The 27,882-nt window shown below is 35.0% G+C and overlaps 1 protein-coding gene across 9 annotated transcripts in view; it reads left to right on the plus strand.

Moving 5' to 3' along the window:
* Positions 1 to 27,882, plus strand: part of LOC5578520 (polypyrimidine tract-binding protein 2) — a 1,002,030-nt gene that overhangs the window by 333,657 nt on the left and 640,491 nt on the right. The gene's annotated exons all lie outside the window — the stretch shown is intronic.

A 27,882-nucleotide genomic window follows, 5' to 3' on the forward strand; every position in this document is an offset into this window, starting at 1 on the left:
AAAATATACCATTTCAAAAATTTCAGCGATTAAAGCTTATGAAATTACCCCCTCAAAAATATTGTTTTGAAAATTTTCCACGAGTTGGAGCATAGTTTTCCGGCTTTTCTTTACGAATTTTCTCAACGGTGGAAAATTTTGTGAAAAACTTTTTCCAGTTAATATTTGTTTTTATTCCTGAGAAAATTTGCTTTCATTTTCATAAAAAAAAATTGTTTCTACAATGCTTCGTTCTTGAGTTATGATTTTTCAAAGTAAGTAGTGTCAGAGGAAAACAAAAATATTCCAACTGAGTTTTCCGGGAAAATAAGCGACCCTGAATTTTTCTCAATTTTGTTTTATTCATATATTGATGATTTGAAATTCCAATTTTGATTTGATTACATTTCTGTTCGATTCCAATTGGGTTCTGAGTTCAACTAGATGAAACCCCTTCCAGAATCTTGGAGGATCTTGGAATATATTCCTATGGAAATCTCCTCCAGATTGGATGTTTGTTTTCTATTCTAAAATAAATAAAGCCCATTACGAAAAGATTGTACACTATTTCTAACAACAGAACATCAAATAAATATTACTCCAATATTTTTATGTTGCAAGTCTATTCAAGATCATCCCTTTTTCGCACTTAAACATTATTGGTCTGCTGCACTCACACTACGCCGTGCAGATGTTCCATTAAACACCGGTCAGACACTCGGACAATCCACCTGTTAGTTTCGTCCAAGACCACCTCCAAGAAAACAAAAAGCAAAACTCCCATCACAGAAAGGTGCAATTCCACTCATATCGCCCGTTGGAAATCATCTCACGTACTCTCGAAACTATCCCCACGCAATCCAAAGAAAACAGTCATTCTGCCACACTTTTCCTCGACTCCTCAGTCAGCCTGTTGCCATTGCAATTGTTGTTGGCGAAATACTTGAAATCATGAAACGAAATCGTTTATCTCTTCTGCACTCTCCGAACGAAGGTGATTTCCAACAGTCATGAGACCGTCGCGGACGTGACCATATTCCGGGACTGACCAGCACGTCCAAACGCCTTAATCGAATAACGATTTGACCGGGTAGACACTCCTGCCGGAGATTCCAACTTCGGGGTTTTCTGTCGCTTCGGAATTGGGAATGGTGAATTTTAGAATCCTATTCAGTTGGGGGGCCCGGGGAACAGTGGTACAGGCCATAGGCCAGAAATCGCTCATGGTTATTGATGAAACTGATTCTTGGCAAAGCCTTGTCTGGATCCAGGAGTTTGTCTAATCCTTGATATATGTCAAAGTCTTTATGAGGTCCCTGTCAAGATTTTGTATGAATTTCTGCAAATTTAAAGCGAATTCAAATAATTCTAAAAAAAATCTTGTAAAATCATTCACGTAACGAGGTCCTTTAGGTATCCTTTACCAGATTTAGGAAATGGTCTGTACGAAATTATTGGCCAATCTTTGATAAATACCTCGGAAGATGCAATTTTCGATTTACGCCCAAAATGTTAGTGAGCTTCATAGAAGAAAAATAACTAATTTTTGGAGATATCGTGTCTGTTAAATATCTCTCCTTGGATCCACCATCAGTTCTACTAGATCAAAAATTTCTTCAAGAACTAGCCATTGGTCATGTCTAACTCATAGTTACGAAGGCATACTTAGAAGTTAATGGGTTGTCTGTTGAACTTGACCCTTCGTGGAAATATAATCTAAATTTAGATACTCAGAGTAGGAATTTGATTATATAACTCCAATTTATCTCTTAACTTTCTATGAACTCGAGGGGGTGGACGGTCTTCCTCATATTTCTACAAACAGTTTATATCTTTTTGTCCAGAACTCTTTTGAAATTCCAACCATTTTGAGTTCAAAGTAGTTCTTAAATTTAATTGATAATAATCCATAAATAAGTTAAATCAAGTCCTCCAAATTAGAACGGCTCCATCCCATTACCCCGAACGCCATTACCCCGAACGCCACTACCCCGAACGCCACTACCCCGAATGGGTCACTACCCCGAAAGCCATTACCCCGAATGGGTCATTACCCCGAACGCCACTACCCCGAATGAGCCATTACCCCGAATAGTATGAGGTACAGTGCAGTATCTTGTTTTGCGTGCAAAAATGCGTCTCCAATGAAGGCTGGTAATTAATGGCACGTTAAATTCGTCGGTAAAATGTTCATCATATATTTTTCTTTCGAAATAAATTGATGGCAACTATATTCTTCTCATTCTTTCTGAGACAGTGCCTGTTTATTAGCTCAGTGGGCACCTTCGCGATTCAAGGGTTCATTCACAAATTTCATTTCGCCAACAAATGCCATTTTTAACACCTACCCACCCCCTCGTACTTTTTTTTTGTATGGAAATTCTACATATTGTGAATGGGCTGTAACATTTTGAGGACAACCACCCACAAACTTTTTTGCTCCCTTTAGCGTTACGAAATTTGTGAATGGGCTTTAATAAAATAAGCCTTTTATTGACTGAAAGGAATTCGAATCCATAACCCTCAATATGGTGTTGCTTAACAGATGCGTAATCACCGGTATTTGGCCTTGTTGGTGGTGTGCATATTTCAATTTTGTTTTTGAACAAATATTTTTCTTTCTTATGAATATAGATTGTGTCATAGCATCACGTTGTTACAGTGATCATTCAAGTCATAGCTGCAAACATTTCACCAGAAATTTGCCCTTCTTTTTTTAAATAGGCTGTTCTTTCACGTTTTTGTTGGATAAGCTTGTCACTAATATTTCCATATATAGAACAGCTTTTTATAAAGGAATATATCTTGAAGGCATTCACTAAAGTGATCTCTGCTATAATTCTAATAGGAAATTTTCCCTTTATTTTATCTTCTTGTATTAAAACAGACAGGTCTCTTATGGATTTACCACCACTTCATTATCTTGAATCAAAAAAAATTTTTTTTTTGTGGTTATCTCACAGAAATTTAAATTAATGATCCCAAAAATCAACAAAAGTTCTTACTGTAGCGTCAATCAGAGGCCACGATTTTTCTAACATGTACAAGTGTACAAGTGCGATAGCGGAACGGTCGTCTATTGGGTTGTTTTTTAAGCGGGTTCCAAAGAACAACTTTTGCAGCGACTATCTCAGGGTGAACTTCCATTACCATCGTTTACGAAACAAAATCTTTAAGAAGATCTTAACCTTAATGCCCAACCCTATAAAATGAGTAAAGGAAGTGGCTACCGACGTCCAAAAAAAGACTTTACTACATCCTAATTTTGTACATATTATAGCTATCCTTCTCATAATAAATTCACCCTTCTTTCCGAAATAGGCTGTTCTTCAGAGCATTGCAATGTGGCTGTGTGAATCTTCCCAAAATTAGAGGACAAAACTTAGTGTGTAAAAATTATTTGCTGAACAACTAGCTGTTTTTTTATCTTCTAATATTTGAAAAATACATTTTTGAGCCAAACTCGTGAAATACTCAAAAGGAATCGTACAATTATCTCCAAACTCTCTAACTAGAATATGTCTCAAAATGTTATCCATTCGGGGTAATGGCGTTCGGGGTAGTGACCCATTCGGGGTAGTGGCGTTCGGGGTAGTGTCATAGAATCATTAGAACATATTGTATGGAGAAATACAAATCACATGCTCATATTGTCATCTTTATCTTAATTGTCTGGCATCCGGGAAAAATTCGGGAAAACGGGAAACTTGTTTTGAATGGACTCCCTGGGTACATGCCAAATCGATCAGTCACAGAAGTCGACCATCTTCGATATGCATTAAATTTCACACATGTTTTCGGTATGGTAGAATAAGTATTTTCCATAGAGAAACCCATCATTTTGTCTCAAGAATAACTTATGAGAATGGGCTATTAATTGAAATTGGTTGAGCTGTTCAAAAGTTATGATTTTACTAAAAATGAAAAATCTAATGCGCTGAGACCTACAGTATGTACCGATCAAAAATTACTGATTTTTTATTTACAAAAAAATATATCTCAAAAACTAAAAAAACATATTTCGCTGAAAATTTTACAGCAAACGTAAAATTTTCTGAACTTTCAAGAATAAATTTAAACAGCAATAGCCTCTTTGGTCCCGAGGCCTTCAAATCACGAATAAACCGAAATTTTTGTTTTTTTTTCACGTAAGAATTGAATTTCCGTGAAATTTTATATTTTTTGGAAATGGTCACCCCAATAAAAAATCCAAAGACACGTGTATCCTTATTTCGAATAAGGAACAAAATAGCAAATTTTCACGGCATTCGGTGACCCACTAGATCGGTTTTTCATGGAATGGCTGAATACATCTACAATAATTCCACAAATGTGTATTTAAAAGTTTTTTAAAAACAAGTTTGTTACTCGACATTTTTTTCAAGAAATCCTAGAATAATTCCTACGCTGATTTTTTCATGTATTCCAGGCATTTTTATAAGTATTGTTTTTTGTTCTTAAACGATTGCTCCAATACTTCCTTCAGGCATTTTTCAATGAAATCCATTTTAAACTTTTCTAAGGGCCCTATTTTTTAAGTCGAGTCGATCAAAAACGACTCGACTGGAGTCACTGTTGACCAAAACTTTCGCTCGACTCGGCTCTGTCACTCGAGTTTATCGACAGTTGTCACTTTATGTGACTTGACTACTATGGGAGTCGACGGGTGACAACTGAAATATGCATGCTTGCTTTGATCGACAATGACTACAGATGAGTCACATGAAACCGCTCGATTTACAAAATGGACCCCTAAGATTTAAATAAATTTGACATGGTATTCCTCATAGAATTTCTCCAGAAATTTCTCTCGGCATTTCATCAACATATTATTGCTACGGTTCAAGCATTTGCTGAAGATTTTTTTTAAATGGAATTTCCAAATCCCTATAGATCACAGCTTCATTCAAGGTTCCACACCATTTAATACTACAACAATCATTACAGTTATCGTTCCGATCATTCATACAGTTTTTTAGGGATTCTGTCCGAATTTCATCAAATAGTCTTGTAGGACATTATTCGGAGGTCGAACGTTTTTAGCGAGATATTGAGAAAATGGTTTATGGCCAAATAGTCCAAAGACAAAAAGTCGAAAGACAAAACGTCGAGCTTGAGCTTGAGCTTGAGCTTGATTGGCCGCCCGTGGATGCACTCCAGTATCGCCAGATCAGCTGCACTTACACAAGGAACCAACCGAATGACTGCTTGGGACTAACAGGCATCCTCAGTGTATAAGTGCTGGTGATCTTCTATTTTTAGGCAACAATGGCACCTGCCACGTCAGAATGCAGACCAATGAGGGGAAGGGGGAGGAATTGATGATGCATTGAACTGACTCCCACGTAGACCGTATATTCCACTGCATCCACGTCAGTTCATGCGGGAGTGTATGGATTGGGGGAAAGGCATGGCAGAGAGGTTTGCTTTTGTGGTTAGCAGACTGCCTATGTATCAGGCGTAAGAAAGGCGTGCGAGTGGAAGTAGGAAGCGTTAGGGAAACGGTTTCTTGTCCGTCTCTGGTTCTAGCGTTTGCTATGAACGAATAGTATGAGTGGGATATATTTAGAATGGAAGATAGAAGCAAGTGAGAGATATACAACTACAAAGTACGAGGAAAGGGACGGGTCTGGGATTGAACCCATGACCTTCTGCATATGAAGCAGAAGCGGTAGCCATCAGACCACCAACCCCGTCTCCAAAGACAAAAAGTCGAAAGACAAAACGTCGAAAGGACAAAAGGTGGAAAGACAAAATGTCGAAAATGGTTTGATTTGTGGGGAATTTTTCCTTCTTTGAAAAAATATTTTCGACCTTCTGTTTTGTTTTTTGACCTTTTGTCTTTCGAACGTCTGTCCTTGAGTAGAGTTTTCATTCCCGGGAACATTTCCCAGGAATTGAGATTTCCCGGGATTCCCGTTTCCCGGGAAATGGTTTTCTGTTTCCCGGGATTCCCGTATTTCCCGGGATTTTCATATTTCCCGGGAAGCTCTATAAAAAAATAAATAACTATCTATTTTCAAACAAAAACCATCTACTTATCATATAATTCTAACCAATGAACTCACTACATCACTAGTTATATTTCGATGCTGATTTTTTGTTTTTTTTGTAATGAAATAGTTGTTCATGAAATAGATATCGTTTTTTACGATATCTATTTCATGAATTTTGCTATATAAAATAAAGGAATTTTCAAGGGATCTTTTCTATGACTTCAGTAGGCTTATAAAGTTTTCATGGATGTAACAGTCACAATTTTAAATATAAAGACTCTAGTTGGATCAAGAATAAACTTTTGCTTAATGTTGACTTTTGCTTAATGTTATGAACTTTGTTGTTCTGAAGTCTAGCGTTTGAAATAAAGCTATCATTTCTTTAGAGAAACATGAATAAATTACTCACAAAGAAGAGAAATAACCAACAAATTTACTGGTATCAATACATATTAGAGTTGATGAAGCCGCATGACTATGAACAAATATTGGAATAAAAGCGAAAAATAAAACCAGGCATTGTTTTTACGTCTGAAAGCATTTTATCACGGTTTTGTGAAAAAACACAATAAATATGAAAACAATTTTTTTTGTTTATTGTCGCTTGTGCTACTATAGCCTATAATACAAAGCAAAATACAAATCAAAATCGTGTTTTAAAAAAAAATATTTTTGTTTTAAAAAGTGTATCAAAAGTTGCTGATTGATATAAAAAAGTTTAATTTAATTAATTATTTTGTTTTATGAAAAATAGTTTTCCTTAGTAGTGCTACTATAGGAACAATAGGTTTCCTATAGATGCAAGAGAGCTTAAATTATAAGCAAAACTATATTTCGATCATTTTTTTTAACAAAATCGAGTTATGTATCAATGGTACTTAGGTAAATGGTTCCTGAGCTTCATGTTAAAAATGTTTTGCAACGGTTTGTAGCAAAACGGCCGTAAAAAGCTACTAGTGCGACTATAAGGGACTGTCTACTAAGGGAACACCGACCCTACACGAAATACGAATAATTTGAAAAATAAAATTCCACCAAATTTGCTTTATTTTCACGTTTTTCAGAATTTCCCGGGATCCCGGGATTTCCCGGGAAATGGTAATTTTATTTCCCGTTTCCCGGGAAATCAAATCCCGGGAAATTTGAAAACTCTAGTCCTTTAGAACATTTTTCTCTTGACTTTTTGTCAAAGATTCTTAGAAAATCCTAGTTTCATCAAGAATTTAGAGATTATCTTAGGAATACATCAAGGCCCACTTAGAACGCACACGAGTGATTCCAAGCAACAGCACCAAAATTTGGTAAATTTTTTAATTCATTTTTTTCTATTGAGCTGAAACTTTGCACAGTTTTCCAGTTCCATCTAAATCGTCATTTTCCGATATCAAATCTTCAAGTTGAGTAACGACTAACTTTTCAAAAGGGTGTATGTGAAAATGGTTCAAAAATATTCAAAAAGCTGCACAGCAAAAACGGTTCGTTCGATTGTTAGACAACTAAAGAAACAAAGTTAGACAACTAAATAAAGATTCCAAAAAAAAATACACACAGTAAAAAAAATTTTTTTTTGCATTAAAAAACATCATTTTTGACACAAAAACTCAAATATCTCAAAACCCTATCGGAATACCAACGTAATTTTTTGAGGGAAAACGGTCCATTATATTAGCTATCTACCATAAAAATTTGGTGATGGTAAACCAATAAACAAAAAAGTTATGACATTTCAGACATGTCACAATTTTCACATTTAGTAGAAAAAAAATATTTTTTTTCGGTTTAAATTATTACGGGAACCGCAGTTTGTTGCTGATTTTATTGTTAAGGGCCTTGCGTGAATTAAACAAGTCGTTTTCATGTATTCATTAGTATTATGTATATTATATGTATAAATATTATGTATATGTATAAATATTATATGTATATGTATATATGTATAAATTAAAATAAATTAACAGATTACACGAAAATAATTTTTTTTTACCAGGATATTTTTTTTAGAGTATGATCGATGAGTTTCTAAATGTTATATATAAACTCTTAAAGTTTTGGATTTGGGTATGCGTTATGAGATCATGAAAACATTTTATTAATACTTATTTATTTATTTATTGTTTTTCAATTTTTTTACAATATCGAACACTTTTGCATCATTATCAGTACAGTTCGAGTATAGTTTTGCTTTAATTTTATTTTCTGACAATGGAATGAAACAGTGAAATTTTTGGGTTCCTTGGATCGTTTTCGCGTTATTATATTGCTCGCTGAGCTCTGATGCCGTTAATTCGTACTCTTCAGTAGTAGTAAAACAAAATGATAATTTTGTTAAATCTTCTTCTTTTCTGCGATTCGCCCAATCAAATAGTTCTTTTGCAGTTTTAATTGAATGCTCACGTTCTTTGGCTAAACTTGCTCTTGTGGCCATGCGCTTTATGGTTCCTCCAATAGCATCACAAGGACCTTTGCCATGTGACGTAGCAAAGAAATGCCATTCTGCATCAATTCCGTACTTTGATTTAAATTGACATAGGCTCGAAAAATTCTTACGGTTTTTGTACTGCGATGCTGCTCCATCAGACATGAAATATATCTTTCTGATTTCTTTATCCTTATCAACGCGTAAAAAGTTAATCATTTTGGCAATGAACAAATTTACAGATACTGAGTCGTGTCTTAAATCTTCGGAAATTACAATAAAACTAAAATGTTCAATTTGCGTACTTCCATTGAAATAAATAACGAATGGATGAATTGTAGCTTGTTGTACGTTCCAGTGATGGGACTGCACTTCATCTTGCAATACAAAGCTATAGTTTTCAGAAAAATCACAAATGACTAAAAATTCACCATCTTGTAATGTATTTTTCGTATTTTTTAAAAAGCGGGATTGCTCTGTTTTAATAAAGTCGTGAGGAATTAAACTTTCTAATTTCAAGCAAAAAAAATGACACTAACTCATCTACAGGTTTTACAATAGTTTCTAGGTCACACCTATCCGTGGTCACCCATTGCTCAAATGATAACTGATCAATATAATTTTCTTCAAACTCAGCGAATAAAGTATTTTCCAATGATGAAGAATCTGGACAATCCGAACAAGATCGTAGATAGCAATTTGATGTTGTATTTACACACAAAAGACTACCAGTTAACATTTTAATATCCTTTGATAAATTGATTCTTTTCAAACTATGTAAGATTAGGTTAATATTTTCGTGTGTTGTGCACACACAAACATTATGTGTTCCTGAATTGGATAGAAGCTTGCATTGCCTTGGACGAAGGCTTGCAAATGAGGAAAAACCTACCTTAATATTTTCGTTAATTTCCTTGAAGCGTGTATACGCTTCTTTCAAAGTAGTCATCATTAATCGTTTTTGGATTGCTTGACGCTTTCCATCTTTTTTTACAGATACATAATCTTTTTGGCCAGGCATAGCTCTACTTACTTCATCGTCTTCAAAATATTGAATTATTTTTTCTTTTGTCTCATTTGGTTGCAAGACAGTTATTTTTGAATTGTTTTGCCTCTTTTGCTGTATTTCTATTGGTTTTGAACTCATCAATGGCGTCTTGAATAGACCACGAGCTTGGCAGCATCGACAAAATCAATAATTTTTCTTTCCTTGTCGTGGCTAGAACCTTTCCTTGATATTCATAATTACCTCATCGTAGTCTGTATTTTCCATATCCTCAGGTCCTAATTTGAAGAGGTTTCTTCGTACAGCTTCGTTGATTTCACGGTATTTTTTCTCGGGATAATTGACGTAACCCATCTTCGTCCATTTAATCGGAGTCACTTTTATTCCAGCTATCCCTTCGTTGAAGCGTTCGATGTTGACCTTCTGGATGCACTCATCTTCTGATTGATTTGTTGAAACAGATGTCGCTGATGGTACCGTGGCAAGACTATCTGCACTTGGTACTTCTGGTAACTCCTCAGTTGTTGTCGGTGCATCTAGTAATTCCTCAGTTGTTGTTGTTTTCGAACTTCCTGCAACCTGATCCACCGATGACGTACAGATTGCCCGTTTGTCAACGTTTAAACGGCAGGACGTACAAATGCGTAAATTTGTATTCAATGTAGACATTGAAGCATAACCAGCCGCTTTCAGTTTATCTATGGTGCTTTCGGTGAGATTTCGTAGCTCTTTCGAACACTTTTTTTCTGAAAACGGCCTGCAACAGTTGAGAAAGCGACTACTCATGTTGCTCGTTAGATTTTAATAAACAAAATCACTTTTAAGTTTTTACTGACTAGTTTGGTGTCGTTTGCTTGACTGAAGAAAAATTTTACAATTAAATCTTTTATAACCATAGTGGTAGTATATTTTTAGCTTTTTCGTGAGTATGTTCATGGTATGTACCTATCATGCTTTTGATGTTGTTGAAGTTACTCGCTTTCTCCCAAATATGATTAACAAAGTCTATTCTCTACCAAGGCGGGTCTATACCCAGGTGTAATCAGATTTTAACTTTGTGGAGAAAACCAGCGCCGAGAAAACCGACCTGCTTTACGTTTACTAGATCACCTGGGTATAGACCCGCCTTGTTCTCTACGAGGTAAACTTTTTGCAGGTAAACTAGTCGCATACCTGTATAGAAAACTTTTTTTGTAGCTTTTGTCTTCAATATTAGATTTCTTATAGGTTTCTTTTATCAAAAGGTTTCAACACTATTGAGAGAATTTTTCTTCAGTTACGTACAATAAAAAATATGACACTATCAAGACTTTAGATCACAACACTGGATCGCGTCTAACTTTCTAATAGATGTTATAATAGTTATGAATAATTAAATAAAATATCATGAAAACAACTTGTTAACCTCATGTGGTACAAAATTAACAAAAAATTCAGCAACAAACCGTGGTCCTAAAAAAAAAATTAACAATGAAAAAAAATTTTTTTTCACTAAGTGTCAAATTTTCGAAATATTTGAAATGTCATAACTTTTTTGGCTTACCATCACCAAATTTTTATGGTAGATAGCTAATATAATGGACCGTTTTCCCTCAAAAAATTACGTTGGTATTCCGATAGGGTTTTGAGATATTTGAGTTTTTGTGACAAAAATGATGTTTTTTAATGCAAAATTTTTTTTTTACAGTGTGTATTTTTTTTGGAATCTTTATTTAGTTGTCTAACTTTGTTTCTTTAGTTGTCTAACAATCGAACGAACCGTTTTTGCTGTGCAGCTTTTTGAATATTTTTGAATCATTTTCACATACACCCTTTTGAAAAGTTAGTCGTGACTCAACTTGAAGATTTGATATCGGAAAATGACGATTTAGATGGAACTGAAAAACTGTGCAAAGTTTCATATATTTTTGAAATGGTCGATCAGAATCGACTTGCATGCCTCCGTGGAATCCCTCACACAAGAGATCTTTAGAGCATTTTATTTAGAATTTTATCGCCAATTTTTTATCAAAATATTGTATTGTAAATTGTCTTGACATTTCTCTGGAGACATCCCTTGATGAATTATTGAAGAAATTCTTTGAAGGCTTCCTTAGGAAGTTAAAAAAGTAGGAAGAATGCTTGAATAAATTTTGAATTCTTGAAATGTTGCAGAAAGTCCTAGGGAAAGCAATGGATAAATTTCTGGAGCATTGACAAGTGAAACAATCTTTGGAGGGATTTCCGATCTTAGAAAAAAAAATGAAATCTGATCAAACACTTAGGAAGCTCATGAAAAATTACAAATCGAACTCATAATCTTTGGAGCAACATGTGAATGAAATCTACAGCAAAACGAGCAGTTCCACGTGCCGTAATGTCACGAGAAATAAAAAAAATGTTAGAAATATTCTTAGAGAAATGTCTGTTCATATGCAGCCATTCCATGAAAAACCGATCTAGTGGGTCATCGAATTCCGTGAAATTTTGCTATTTTGTCCTCATCCAAGATAAGGATACACGTGCTTATTATTTGATTAGGATGACCATTTCCAAAATAGAGTGACCAAAAAAATCGCGATTTTGCAAAATTTGTATTTAAAAAAAAATTATATAACTTTCTAACCGATTTTCTATTTTATTGAATGAAATGAAAACTAAAAATTTTGACTTTTCAAGAAAAATATAAAATTTCACAAAAATGTTTTTTTTTACATAAAAAAAATTAACGTGTTTTGAAGGCCTCGAGACAAAAAGGGCTATTGCTGTTCTCATTGCAAATTCAAATATTCTTACGCATACTGTAAAATTTTCATCGATGTATGTTTTTTAGTTTGAGTTATACTCTTTTGAACATAAACAATCAGTCATTTTTTATCGGCACATACTGTAGGTCTCAGCGCATTAGATTATTTATTTTAAAAAATCATAACAATTTTCAATTTTCTTGGACGAAATGAAAACTGAAGACTTTTCAAGAAAAATATAATATTTGACAATTTTTTTTGCATTAAAAAAATCAAAAATTTCCGTTAACTGTCAAATTTTTAGCGATGTATGTTTTAAGTTTTCGAAATAGGTATATTTTTTTGAAAATAAAAAATCAGTCATTTTTTATCCGCACACATTGTAGGTCTCAGGCGCATTATATTTTTTATTATTAAAAAAATCATAACTTTTGAACAGCTCAACCGATTTCCATTCTTTTTTTATGAAACAAAAGCTTAAGATTTCAACTTTTCACAGAAAATATAAAACCTTGATTTTTTATGTATGAAATATTAAGTATTTTTTTTAGGAAATTTTTAATTTTTTTCGTATAATTTTTTAGAGTTATATTTCTTCTGAAAAGTTCAATTCTTAAGCTTTCATTCCATTAAGAAAGATTAGAAATCGGTTGAGCTGTTCAAAAGTTATGATTTTTTTTAAAATAAAAAATATAATGCGCCTGAGACCTACAATGTGTGCCGATAAAAAATGACTGATTTTTTATTTTCAAAAAATATACCTATTTCGAAAACTTAAAACATACATCGCTAAAAATTTGACAGTTAACGGAAATTTTTGTTTTTTTTAATGCAAAAAAAAATTGTTAAATATTATATTTTTCTTGAAAAGTCTTTAGCTTTCATTTCGTCCAAGAAAATTGAAAATCGGTCAAGCGGTTCAAAAGTTATGATTTTTTGAAATCTAAAAATTTTGCAAAATCGCGATTTTTCTGGTCACCCTATTTCGGGAATAGTCACCGTAATACAAAAATCCAAAAGCACGTGTATCTTTATTTCGGATAAGGAACAAAATAGCAAATTTTCACGGTATTTGGTGACCCACTAGATCGTTTTTTCACGGAATGGCTGTATATGAATAATAGGAAGAAGAATCATATACATTCTTCTAACTAAAATTAATGTTTATATAAAGTGCAATCTACCAAGGAAAAGAATAATGTTTTGCAAGATCGTACACAAGTAAAATTTTGTAATTTGACTCTCATTAGTTTTGAGATGGCGTAAGAGTTGTTTCTTTTGAGAAGTTGAAGGATGCAATTGTTTTGTACAAAATTGCCTCCGAAAGTAGCCCCGGTAGGCAAAATTTGCTGTAAATCGGAGATGGTCGGACTCTGTGACTGACCGATTTGACATGGAATTCGTCAGCAGTAAATCTTTTTGAATTTGTCACGCATAATCTTGATGTGTTGGTTTACACGTATAGATTTCATAGTTAATTTTTAAACAACATATTTGATAATTGACCTAATTTTGAAAATCGGAAAAAGGATTGGTTCCATAGTCACTTTAAAACCTCTAATATTATTTTTTGTTTTCTATCTAAATATTATTTTTCGCTATCTAAAATCGATATAAGTTAGTTAATTATTTATCAAGTTCATTTTGAGATTTTTTTTACAATTTTTAGTTCATTTTTGTTGTTGTTCTGGTTATCAATTATTATCAATTTAATTATTGGATACAGTTTATACAGGCTCTTCTTTTGCGATAGGTCGATTCAAGATAAATATAAAATGTACAAATGTTTATACATTTGACCCATTAAAACTAATTATTTGTATGCAAACATTATCCAAAAATACGAACGTATTTTAAAAGTCATTAAAAAAAACATTCATGATATGCGTATCATGGTTCAAAGTTTTAGCCATTAATAAAATCATTTAGATTCCAGAGCTACGAACGAATACACAAAATATCAAAGAGTATCCTCTAAAGGCGGGGTCGAACCAATTTATCTGTGTGTAATTTTCACCCATGCTGGAACATCGATTGATTTTGTGCTGATTTACATTATATGAATGACAGCATACTTGAGAGTATTTTAGATTTTATTTACATATTTATTTTGGAAATTTCTGATGGTATTTTTCATATATGTTGTTCATGATGATTTATGACCGCTTCGCCGAACAAATGGAACCACTGTGCGGTGGCAACGAGAGCTTGTCAACAGGTACTTTGGTTGCGATTTGGCCCTTGGCCAAGAAAAGAAATCTCGAACCAACAGCTGTGGTGGCCAACGGTGGTACAAGAATGAGCTAGCGACTATCGAGCGTCTACAATCTCTGCTACTGTACACTGAACGGTTCGCTGGGAAAGTGTCCGATTAATTACGGAATCGGACTGTGGCGACAACATGTGCTGCTCTCGAAGGTGAATCATGCACCTTTCGTTGAGACGCCATCATCGTTGAGTGATGGATGGATGCCGATCAAAGAGCGATTGTGGCGATTAGTCACACTGTTCGATGTGAACAAGGGTGGATTGATAGATAAATTGTAGCAACTTGTTCAAATTTGTTCGGGAGACAATTGTTTGGAGTTTAAGAGCGGATACTTTCCTGTTGAGCTCGAAGTTTTGGAACATTGTCTATTGACTGTTGCGTAAGTGTCATTGATTTCGAGTTCACTGTCCTCTTTGTCGGCCCTTCATACGGCAATATGAATTCAAGAAGCATCCTTTTGATTATATCAGACGTCATTTACCTAAGTCAATTCTAATAAACACAGATTTTTAATAAGCCGACCGCTCAAACACAACATCAAGCGACAATCATACCGCCTTTCTGAGCACCTAAAACAAAATAAAACTACGAAAAAAATGAAGAACCTGAGCGAATTGTCGTGTGTCACACTGCCGAATTGTTGTCAATCATCGATGCACAAGCCGACGTGGATTGTGAGCGCGACGTGAAATGGATTCGGACAAACGTGTGACACAGTGGCAGGTTCAGCGTTTTTTTTTTCGGTATCGCAGAAGAATTTTTAGAAACTGCTCTAAATATACATCCTCATTCTCTCCGCAATTGGTGGCTATTATTCATCGAGTTTTATGGCGAGGAATTTATCACTGTATGGAGCTGGGGGTCACTAGTTTCTGTTGTTTGACAGCCGGTTGACATTTGTTTGGGTTCGGGTAATGACGAGGTGAGTGGGTGACAGTTTCGCATTTTGGTGTTCAGAAATGGAAAGGAAGAACATTATATCAGTATATTAGCCTATTGAAGTAGTCAAACGACGAACAGCTGATGACTATAGGCTTGAGGTTGGTAATCATAAACACAAAACTTGACGCAAATCGAACGCAGATGAGAAGATTTTCTACGAGTTTGAACCATTTTTAACGAACATTAGTTCTTGGAATTTAATCCTATCCGAAAGAAATTCATTCAAAGATATGGGGGAGATTTCTTCAGAAATTTGGAGGACAGGATCTCCTGTCCCCGAGACTGGATCTCCTGATCCAGAGATTGGATCTCCTGATCTACTGCTCCAGAGACTGCATCTACTGCTCCAGAGACTGGATCTCCTGATTCAGAGGCTGGATCACTTGATCCAGAGACTAGGTCTTCTAGTCTAAAGACTGGATCTCCTGCTCCAGAGACTGGGTCACAAAACCAGAGACTACAATTTGAATTCAAAGCCTAAATACCAGTCTCTGAAGAAACCTTCTTTTAAATGAATTTTTATGCCAATGTAAAGAGAACTCGAATCAAGTTAATCCAGAAACCTGCAATTCATGCTATTCAGACGCTTCGGTTCCATCCCACAGGATTAAAAAAGAACGATTCCCCATCAATCGTGGAGCGCTGCAAGTGCATTCACCCATGAGTCATCTGCTTCGGCTGGCACTGCCTCGGATCTCCATCGAACTGTGATGTGTCCAACCAAGCATGCAGTAGAACCAGCTAGCCCCGCCAGCCAAAGCCGAAGAATCGGTGAGAAATGCAACAAGCTTTCTTCTGCCGGCCGCTCCCACCCACTGACCTCTATCTTCTCAGATTTCCAGAAGTCGGACTTTTTTCCACTTGACTGCTTCCTTCATGCAAATCCAGCAGCACTCGGTTATCATTCAAGGCGAAAACTACGAAAGAAAAAAAATCGACTCAGAACCCCTGCGTCTTTATGCCGGCGGATCGGAAATGATATAAATGTTACTTTTCGCATCCACGCGCCTTGATTCCTTGAAGCCATCCTCCATCCTGGGCGATTTTGAATATTTTAGAACCCTCGACCTGTGTCAGAGCTATCCCGGTACATTCACATCCTAGGTATGTGCGATGCATCCCATATACACTAGGGTGGGGTATATTTTTTGGATGTTCTCAAAAGCAAAAGTTTGTATGGAATTCTGAATTCAAATCACATAAAACATCTCCAAAAATGAAGGAATTTAGTGGTGGCGTATGCGATTTTAAGGTGCATTGTCAAGCTATAAAGCATGAACTTCGGGACTGGCAGCAGCTCTCTTTTCAAAAACTAAGTTTCTATTTTAATGCAAGTTTTTAAAATGTTTCTATGTTTTAAATAATAATAACTATAAATAAAGTTTCTATTTTAACATAAATGATCTAGTCACTCATTTCCTTATTATGCTTGCAGTAAATTCTTCTGTCAAATTTTAGAAGTTCCAAAAAATCTTTAAAATACTATAACGCGACTAGTTCACAGGCTCTTCAGGAATTTCTTCTCGGATTCTTCGAAGAAAAGCATCAACTGCAGTGATTGCTGCGAGAGTATGTCAGCATAGATTTCTGCTGGCATACTTTCTAGCCCAAGGAACACACATGTTATAATTGATGCAGATTAACTCTTATAAGACTATATTTGGTCATATATCAGTTGATATGCCTTAATTATAACATGTGTGTTACTCGGGAGGACTACACCAATTCTACCTGCGTTGTTTCAGGGGATTCTTTGCATAGATTGACTGTACATGTCAATGGTTGCTACTCCGTGATTGATCGGAACTGGTAAGAATTGCACTTCGATTCAAATCAATAAGGGATGTGACTTTCCGCTTATTCTCAAAGTGCAGATTTTAACAGCTGTAACATTATTGATTAGCGACGGCGCCATCCAAGTCCTTTTAATCATTTGGAATAGGGAAGAATTGTTAGTGTATAATGATTGTCGATGCTAGAGATTGAGGATACCTCTGCATCTCCACAATCACCACGGGAAGGGTGTTTATTAGCGAAGGAGGAAAAAGATCTGGGATTCCCTCTTTCATAGGTGATGCGATCCATGGATAAGGAGGAGCAATACGACGCTTACTCGACAGTAGTTTAACATTTTTGTCTTGAATGCTTAGAGGATTTTCTCTAGAATTCGCTCCTGGAAATCCATTACCTCTCCTATGCGTCGAACTCCATTTGTTTCCCAGGGGGTATCTAACGATTTCCTTCATATATTTTGGACTATTTCATTCACCGATTTCACACATTGTTATGGTTTGAAGACCAAATTTCGAAAGACAAAACGTTGAATTATTTATTTTTTAGGAATTAAATCATTCATCTTGATTTTTTCAAGTAATTTTCATTCCCTACCAAATCTCTCCCTTCGACTTTTTGTCCTTCCGACAATTTGAATTGGCATTGAACGTTTTGTCTTTCCACGTTTTGTTACCCAACCGCTACCTGCAGTAGTTTCTCAGAGGCTATCTCAAGATTTCTTTCAGCTATTTTTGGAGTAATTTTTCCACCGATTTCCAACATTGTTATTATAGGAGATCTTCCAAAGACTCCTACATTAGTTCTTCCAAGAAAAGCCACTAAAGTTCATTTCAGTGTTTTTGAAGAAATTTGTTTAGGGATTTTTTCCGTCCAAAATTCTTATGCCATTGTTGTCAGTCATCCTTCCAGACATTTTCCATTCCAATTCCTACAAGAATCCATCCACATATACTTTCAGAAATTGCTCTACAAATTTATTCAGGGTATTTTTTAGAAATATGTTAAACACCCTTCCTGGAATTCCTCTACATTTTCTACCGGGAATTCCTCTTGAAGTTCCTCTACAAATATCTCGAGGAATTTCTCCAACATTTCATTCAAGGATTCTTCCTGCAGTTCTTCTAGACAATTTGTCGAGTTAAATCTTCATGGATTTTGCAAAAGTTTATTTAAAGTTTCACACCTTACTGTATTAACAGAGAGTAATCACCGATAATTTCTACATAAATTTCTCCGATGATTTAATTAAGGATAATTTTCAAAGAATGTTTGCAGTATATTATCCACAGTTTTGATTGAAGGAGGAGCTATTCTTAGAGAAATTGAAATCCCAAATAACAATTCCGTAGACCATCCAAGTAAATCCTTGGAGGAAATACTGGTTGAATTCTAGAAGATGTTCTAGACGAGAATCTTCGAGGAAGTCATTGTGAAAACTATGGTAGAATCATTGGATGCATTCATAAATCTGAAATAATCTCCGGAGGAATTCCTGGCAGTAACACTAAGTTAACTTCTATGGATATTCTTATAAAAACTACTGAAAGTATCTAGAACGACACTCCTGGAAGGATGCATTAAAAGTAAAAGTCACTAAATGAATTCCTGAAGAAGTATTTGCAATAAGTAAACTTTGAACAAATACCTGAATCAATCGCTGAGAAAAAAATACATACAGAAATACGAGCAGTAATACTTGAAATGTCATATATTACTAGAGTTCCCAAAACATATATCTTGAAAATATTTTTATGGAAATTTATGGTAAGATTATCTGAATTTTGTTTTTATTTTTTGTGCTTAGGGACCAACCCTTTTTGCTCTCTTTGTGGTACCTGTTTGGTCTTCATTTCATCTATTTTTTGGCAAGAGATCTCTAATCCTTAGACACACAGCCTCTATCAGCCCTGTTAATTTACATAACTTTTTCAACTAATTCAATATTCAATTCAATTCAATAGCACCATTCTCTTCAAACATAATTGAATTGAAAAATTAATTTAATTTGATTAAAAGTAAGTTACCGTCTAATTCAATGCAAGTCTCTAAAAAGTCTGGTTTTTTCTTCAATTACAGGTTTCTGAAGTCTTTTTTTTTAACTAAAACGGTCTCTAAAATCATTGTTTTTCTTCTCCTTGCAGTGAACTCTGATTCGAAATCTCCAACCAAAAATTTCCAAAGCGATTGATATTTTTTTTTTTTTTTCCAAAATGCTATTCCTGGATTTTTTTTTCGAGATTTTTTCACCAATTCCAGTGTTCCGATATTTTTTAAGATTCTTGCAGAAGTTTTCCAGAAAACTTTCAAAAATTACTCAAAGGCTTCCTACTTCGATTTTCTCAGTTATTTCTCCAGCTATTTTCACATGACTTGCTTCGTGAGTTCATATTCGGTTTATCTGAAGATTTGAAAGAAATCTGTTAAGAATGACTAATAATTCATAATTTTATGCCTCCAGATAATTATATAGAAATTTCACACGAATTAATATCCTGCAGTTCTGAAATATTACAGAAGATTCGACCAGATTATACCAGAGAGTGCTATAGGATTTTTTATAGTGATACTTGCTAGATTGTTGGAGCAATCCAATGATGTGAATATATCCTTGACAATTCCCTGGTAAAAAAAATCCAAATTCTTTAAGAATTTTCTTGGGAAAATTTTCAAGGAATTTGCTGGACTTTCTGAAGAAATCATAGAAGGAATCTCTGGAGGAACTTCTAAAAGCATTCTTGAAGATTTTTTTTGAGAACTGAACGACGAAATTCAACGAAATCAATCGAAACGAAATTATTTCACGAGTTATTGAAAATTTCAAAGTCGAAGTTCGGGAAGTCGAGGAAATTTACATTGGAGTGATTCCAAGCAACAGCACCAAAATTTGGTAAATTTTTTAATTCATTTTTTTCTATTGAGCACAGTTTTCCAGTTCCATCTAAATCGTCATTTTCCGATATCAAATCTTCAAGTTGAGTCACGGCTAACTTTTCAAAAGGGTGTATGTGAAAATGGTTTAAAAATATTCAAAAAGCTGCACAGCAAAAACGGTTCGTTCGATTGTTAGACAACTAAAGAAAAAAAGTTAGAATTTTTTTTAGTTTCTAGGTCACACCTATCCGTGGTCACCCATTGCTCAAATGATAACTGATCAATATAATTTTCTTCAAACTCAGCGAATAAAGTATTTTCCAATGATGAAGAATCTGGACAATCCGAACAAGATCGTGGATAGCAATTTGATATTGTATTTTCACACAAAAGACTACCAGTTAACATTTTAATATCCTTTGATAAATTGATTCTTTTCAAACTATGTAAGATTAGGTTAATATTTTCGTGTGTTGTGCACACACAAACATTATGTGTTCCTGAATTGGATAGAAGCTTGCATTGCCTTGGACGAAGGCTTGCAAATGAGGAAAAACCTACCTTAATATTTTCGTTAATTTCCTTGAAGCGTGTATACGCTTCTTTCAAAGTAGTCATCATACATCGTTTTTGGATTGCTTGACACTTTCCATCTTTTTTTTACAGATATATAATCTTTTTGGCCAGGCATAGCTCTACTTACTTCATCGTCTTCAAAATATTGAATTATTTTTTCTTTTGTCTCATCTGTTAATGAAGTACTCGACCTAGCATTTTTGGTTGCAAGACAGTTATTTTTTAATTGTTTTGCCTCTTTTGCTGTATTTCTATTGGTTTTGAACTCATCAATGGCGTCTTGAATAGACCACGAGCTTGGCAGCATCGACAAAATCAATAATTTTTCTTTCCTTGTCGTGGCTAGATTCGAGAACCTTTCCTTCATATTCATAATTACCTCATCGTAGTCTGTATTTTCCACATCCTCAGGTCCTAATTTGAAGAGGTTTCTTCGTACAGCTTCGTTGATTTCACGGTATTTTTTCTCGGGATAATTGACGTAACCCATCTTCGTCCATTTAATCGGAGTCACTTTTATTCCAGCTATCCCTTCGTTGAAGCGTTCGATGTTGACCTTCTGGATGCACTCATCTTCTGATTGATTTGTTGAAACAGATGTCGCTGATGGTACCGTGGCAAGACTATCTGCACTTGGTACTTCTGGTAACTCCTCAGTTGTTGTCGGTGCATCTAGTAATTCCTCAGTTGTTGTTGTTGTTTCTGATATCACTAGTTTCATCCACCCACCTGTTTAACCCACCCCACCTTACATTCTTCTGTATTCTTTGTTCTTTCTCTCATTCTTCTTTGCTCTTTGTTCCATTCTACTAGCAAACGAATCCTTCCCAGCTATTCATGTGATTGTTAGGGTTCATAGTAATCAGTCAGCGTAACCTATTCAAGGGCCAAAAATCGCATGCATAAAATATATTTCGTCAAATATCATCTAAAGGAGTGGAGATATCGCAATTTTGATGTGATTTTTTGCCCTTAAGGGTCCTAAAATCACCAAAATAAGCTGGAAAGCATACCAAAATTTTTCAGAGTTCACTAAAATGGGAAAACTGCACATACGCCCTTTGCGCCACCTCTAAACCTTCACCAAAAATTCTCATTTTTTCACAGGATGTTATTTTAGGACCGTTGATCATTTTCCACTTTGTAAATCCTGACTACGGAAGATTTTTGGAAATAAGCCCCACCCTACTGCAACAGTTGAGAAAGCGACTACTCATGTTGCTCGTTAGATTTTAATAAACAAAATCACTTTTAAGTTTTTACTGACTAGTTTGGTGTCGTTTGCTTGACTGAAGAAAAATTTTACAATTAAATCTTTTATAACCATAGTGGTAGTATATTTTTAGCTTTTTCGTGAGTATGTTCATGGTATGTACCTATCATGTTTTTGATGTTGTTGAAGTTACTCGCTTTCTCCCAAATATGATTAACAAAGTCTATTCTCTACCAAGGCGGGTCTATACCCAGGTGTAATCAGATTTTAACTTTGTGGAGAAAACCTGCGCCGAGAAAACCGACCTGCTTTACGTATACTAGATCACCTGGGTATAGACCCGCTTGGTTCTCTACGAGGTAAACCTTTTGCAGGTAAACTAGTCGTATACCTGTATAGAAAACTTTTTTTGTAGCTTTTGTCTTCAATATTAGATTTCTTATAGGTTTCTTTTTTCAAAAGGTTTCAACACTGTTGAGAGAATTTTTCTTCAGCTACGTACAATAAAAAATATGACACTATCAAGACTTTAGATCACAACACTGGATCGCGTCTAACTTTCTAATAGATGCTATAATAGTTATGCATAATTAAATAAAATATCATGAAAACAACTTGTTAACCTCATGTGGTACCCTTAACAAAAAATTCAGCAACAAACTGCGGTCCTAAAAAAAATAACAATGAAAAAAAAATTTTTTTTCACTAAGTGTCAAATTTGTGAAATATTTGAAATGTCATAACTTTTTTGTTTATTGGCTTACCATCACCAAATTTTTATGGTAGATAGCTAATATAATGGACCGTTTTTCCTCAAAAAATTACGTTGGTATTCCGATAGGGTTTTGAGATATTTGAGTTTTTGTGACAAAAATGATGTTTTTTAATGCAAAAAAAAAAAATGTTTTTACTGTGTGTATTTTTTTTTGAATCTTTATTTAGTTGTCTAACTTTGTTTCTTTAGTTGTCTAACAATCGAACGAACCGTTTTTGCTGTGCAGCTTTTTGAATATTTTTGAACCATTTTGACATACACCCTTTTGAAAAGTTAGTCGTGACTCAACTTGAAGATTTGATATCGGAAAATGACGATTTAGATGGAACTGAAAAACTGTGCAAAGTTTCAGATATTTTTGAAATGGTCGATCAGAATCGACTTGCATGCCTCCGTGGAATCCCTCATTGATTACGAAAAGATCCTCGATCATCTGGGATTCAAACCCACGACCCTCAGCTTGGTCTTGCTGAATAGCTGCGCCTTTACCACTACGACTATCTGGGTCCAGTAATACTTGTAATTAAAAAAAAATCATAAAACATCTTAGGGAAGCTTTTATTCCTGTTTGGTTATTTCTGTTGTTTTGATTTTAATTACTGTATGATTTTTTTAGTTCCCATTGATCTCATGTTGGTCTTTTTCTAGTTCCTGGTCGGTCTCTTTCCGGTCTATATTTTCAAGCATAAGGTCTAAAATTCCCATTTTAAGGCACTTAGTCGCTACCAGCCCTGTAAATATCTTTTCAATGATTACCTTTTCAATTTATCCAGCAAAATCCACCAAAATTTCCTGAGTCCTCGAGTTTATTCGGTGATCCTTGCTGAAAATTCTACATAAGTTTCGTCAGACATTACGGACATTACAGAAATTATTGATTTCCTATCAAGCACTGACATTTTATGGCATAAAATATTGAGTAAATATTGATATCGGTTTATTTATCAAAATCTTTCAAAACCAAAAATCAGTGCTGTTAAATGTTGAAATTTTAGAAAAATTGAAATCTTTATAGCACTTTTGCATGCGAAATATTATCGCCGGGAAAAACATTTTCTGATTACTTTTTCCTCAGGTAACAACGCTATTAGCGATATTCAATCAATAGTCAAAGTCACGTGATATTCATGACATTTAACAGCCCTGCCAAAAATTCGTATGCTCTTCTGAATTCATATGATTCTTGTTTTCTAACCAATTTTAAAGCTCTTAGCACCATTTTTTAAATTAAATTTAATAAAAGTTTATATAACACCAAATTTGTCTCAAATCGAAACAAGTCTTATTTAAAAGTAGTTTTCTCCAATTTTTCCCACATTTTATAAAAAAAAACATTTCTGTTTGATCATAACTTCATAACTACACAACCGATTCCAAATCTGTTTACATTTTTTTAAAGGCAATTTTGTTGTTTATGAACTGTGTACACAACACATTTACTAAAATATTTTTGACTAAGTCATTCTATCAAAACTTCCAAAAACATAAATTTTTCAAGAAATAATTGAATTTCTTCGTTTTTTATCATTAGCAGAAAAAAAAATCGTTTTATTATTACGCTGAAGTTTATAAAGCATCTTTCTAAAACTGCAAGTTGAAAAGTGCACATGTTTTAAAATTCATTAAAAATTGTTACTAAGGCCTTCACAAAGGTTTAAAAATGAAAGAAACCAGTTTCAGCTTTAGTATTCAATAATTTTGTATTTTTCGTGATTCACTCTTACACCCAATAACAAAAAGTATACTGAACTACACATACACTAAATTTCAATCAGGACGCATCACTCGCTCATAGTGAATCCTAGACCATCACCTTTCCCATCATCCAACTCCATGACATCTACGAGGGCGTCGGTGAATCGCTGGCCTCTCTTAAAGTAGGTATCGTATCATCATTTTCTTTTCCTTTCATCGTAACGGAGAAGATGGACGTGGCCGGCAATGGAAATTGTCATGTATTTCTATCTCTGACTTCCGTTTTCAGTATGCAACCTACGAAATACTCCATTACCACGCAACGCAACGTAATAATTTCATATTTTTCGTGTAAAATTCGTTGTTTGGGAGTGTATTGCTAAATAACTTAATCAAAACATTTTTTTTTACTTAATGTGTTGTATACAATGATTGAAAACAACTAAATAAGCTACAAAATCATGTTGAAAGAATTGAAATCGATTGAGTTTTTATGAAGTTATGGTAGAACAAAGTTGATTTTACTTAGTAAAATGAGGAAAAAAAATACAAGTTTTAATTTCATATATTTTTATGTTCTACAAGTTTTTTTTTAATTAAATTTCAGCTTTAAAATTGCTTAAAAAATTACAAAGTTATAAAGACTTCACTGAAGGTACTATTTTATACCTTGAAAATTGACTTTCAAGTCGCTTGCGCCACCACAAAATCGTAATATTTTTGGGTCAAACTTGACTGAAGTTTCTTTGTTTTTATGTGATTTGAAATCAGAAGAGCACACGTGTTTGGTTTTAAGAATTTTCGAAAAAATAAGCCGCACCCTAGTGTTTATTTTACCACCACTTTCCCTACTTTTTGAAATACATTCTGATTCCGATTTAAAGAATTTTTAAGCCAAACGTATTTCTGAAACGTATTCAAAGCTAGATAAAATTCACCACAGTCTATTCTGCACATGCTAAGTTTTTTATTTTTGGAATGTTCAATTTCCGGATTTACAAAACGACGTAAGTAAGATTTTCAATTTTAGAAACATAAAAGAATCTTTAGCCAAGGATATAGTGAAAAACTTTCCAAAAGTTTCAGTATTGCACTGTCATAATCAAAAGAGAGCGAGAGTGAATAGGATCTCCCATTATTACTTAGGTTGTTTAGAACAGTTCAGCGAGAATGCTGCTCTGGAGACATTACTGCTTGAATTTTTGAAGATATCCTAACCGGAAATCTTGGACGCAATCCTAGCAAAATCGATGGAAGATTCACTGGATGAACTCCTGGAGGACTTTCTTGAAAGATTTGTGAAAAACAATTCTAATTGAAGCTTCTTGGAGTAATTTCTGTGGATATCCTTAGAAAAGTTCCAGAAAGTTATTGAGAATATGCTTAATTGAAATTCTTGGAGAAATTCCAAAACAGTGAACGAACTCCTTAAGAAATCTTTATTGTAATGTCTGAATAGAACTTTAAGCAAGTATTTGAATCAGTTTCTGATGAAATTCCTGAATAAGAAACATACAAAAATGCTAGTCGTAATATAACGAGTTTATATGTCATAGTAAACAAAACAATCGGTTTGAAACATCCTTAGAAAATGTCTGACTTGATTCTTTGAAAAATCCTCTTAATTATTGTTTGGTTTGTATTTGTTTTCTTAATTCTTGTGTGGTGTCCTTCTGATTCCAAGTCCTTCTGGATGAAGTGATTCAAACGATCCAGCCTCTGGATCTAAAACCCAGTCTCTGGATCAAGGGATCCAGTCTCTGGATCAAGGGATCCAGTCTCTGGATCAAGGGATCCAGTGTTTGGATCAAGGGATTCAGTGTTTGGATCAAGGGATTCGGTCTCTGGATCAAGAGATTCAGTTTCTGGATCAAGGGATCCAGTCTTTGGATCAAGGAATTCAGTCTCTGGATCAAGGGATCCAGTCTTTGGATCAAGGGATCCAGTCTTTGAATCAGAAATTCAGTCTGGATCAAGGGATCCAGTCTCTGTTTGAATCAAGGGATCCAGTCTCTGTTTGGATCAAGGGATCCAGCCTCTGAATCAAAAGATCCAGTCTCTGGATCAAGGAATCCAGTCTCTGGATCAAGGGATCCAGTGTTTGGATCAAACGATCCAGTATCTGGATCAAACGATCCAGTATCTGGATCAAACGATCCAGTATCTGGATCTGAATTGATCGGTTCAATCTCTGGATCAATGGATTCAGTCTTTGGATCCACGGATTCAGTCGCTGGATCAAGGGATCTAGTCTCAGGATGAAGTATTCCAGTCTCTTGATCAAGTGATCGAATCTTTGGTTCAAAGGATCCAGTCTCTGTTTGGATCAAGGGATCCAGTCTCTGGATGAAAAGATCCAGTCTCTGGACAAGGGATCCAGTCTCTGGGTCAAGTGCTACAATCTCTGTATCTAGAAATCCAGTCTCTGGATATAGAGATCCAGTTTCTGGATCTAGAGATCCAGTTTCTGGATCTAGAGATCCAGTATCTGGATCAAGGGATCCAGTCTCTGCATCAAGGCACCCAGTCTCTGAATCAAGTGATCTAGTTTCTGGATCTGAGATCTCCTTCAAATTGCTGAAGGATTTGTTGAGGGATTTTCCTTCAGTTGGCTAATGGATTCTTCTTCAGATTGCTGAAGAATTCTTTTTTAGATTGTTGAAGGATTCTCCGTCAGATTGCTGAAGATTTTTTCTTTTCAGATTGCTGGAGAGTTCTCCCCAAGATTGCTGAAGGATTCTCTTTTAGATTCTACTTCAGATGGCTGAAGGGTTCTCCTTCAGATTGCTGAAGGATTTCCCTCCAGATTGCTGAAGAATTCTCCATGAGATTGCTGAACAATTCTTTTTTAGATTGCTGAAAATTCTTCTTGAGATTGCTGAAGGATTATCCTTCAGATTGCTGAAGAATTTTTCTTCAGATTGTTGAAGAGTTCTCCCGGAGATTGCTGAAGGATTCTCTTTCAGATTGCTGATAGATTCTTCTTCAGATTGCTGAAGAATTCTGCTTCAAATTGCTGAAGGATTCACCTCCAGATTGCTGAAGCATTCTCCTCCAGATTACTGAATAATTTTCTTCAGATTGCTGAGTTCTCTCCAATATTGCTAGAGGATTCTACTTCAGATTGCTGAAAGGATCCAAGGGATCCAGTCTCTCGATCAAGAGATCCAGTCTCTGGATTAAGCGATCCAGCATCTGAATCAAGCGATTCAGTCTCTGGATCAAAGGATCCAGTCTCTGGATCAAAGGATCCAATCTCTGGATCAAGGAATGCAGTCTCTGGATATCGGATCCAGTCTCTTGCTCTAAGGTTCACTGAGAATATTCGATCTTGGGCCTAGCAGTCTATGGACTTTGCTTTCTCTCTTTCTTTCTTCGTAAGAGTACACAGAGAAATTTCGAATAATAAGCCGCACCCTAATAAACACATTCGCTATCCATCCATAATTTAGAGGGGGAACCTCGCTTCATGCATAACACACGTTTGCATATTTGATGATGGTGTTCGCTTACAAGTTCCGTATTCTCGATTCGAGTACGCGAGAGAGATAGAGAGATACTCGTACTCGTGGGTCCAATAAACTGCACTTTTGCGCTCCATTTGTAATACTTTGCACCTCCCAC

The sequence above is a fragment of the Aedes aegypti genome, chromosome 1, assembly GCF_002204515.2.
Source record: "Aedes aegypti strain LVP_AGWG chromosome 1, AaegL5.0 Primary Assembly, whole genome shotgun sequence".
NCBI lineage: Eukaryota > Metazoa > Arthropoda > Insecta > Diptera > Culicidae > Aedes > Aedes aegypti.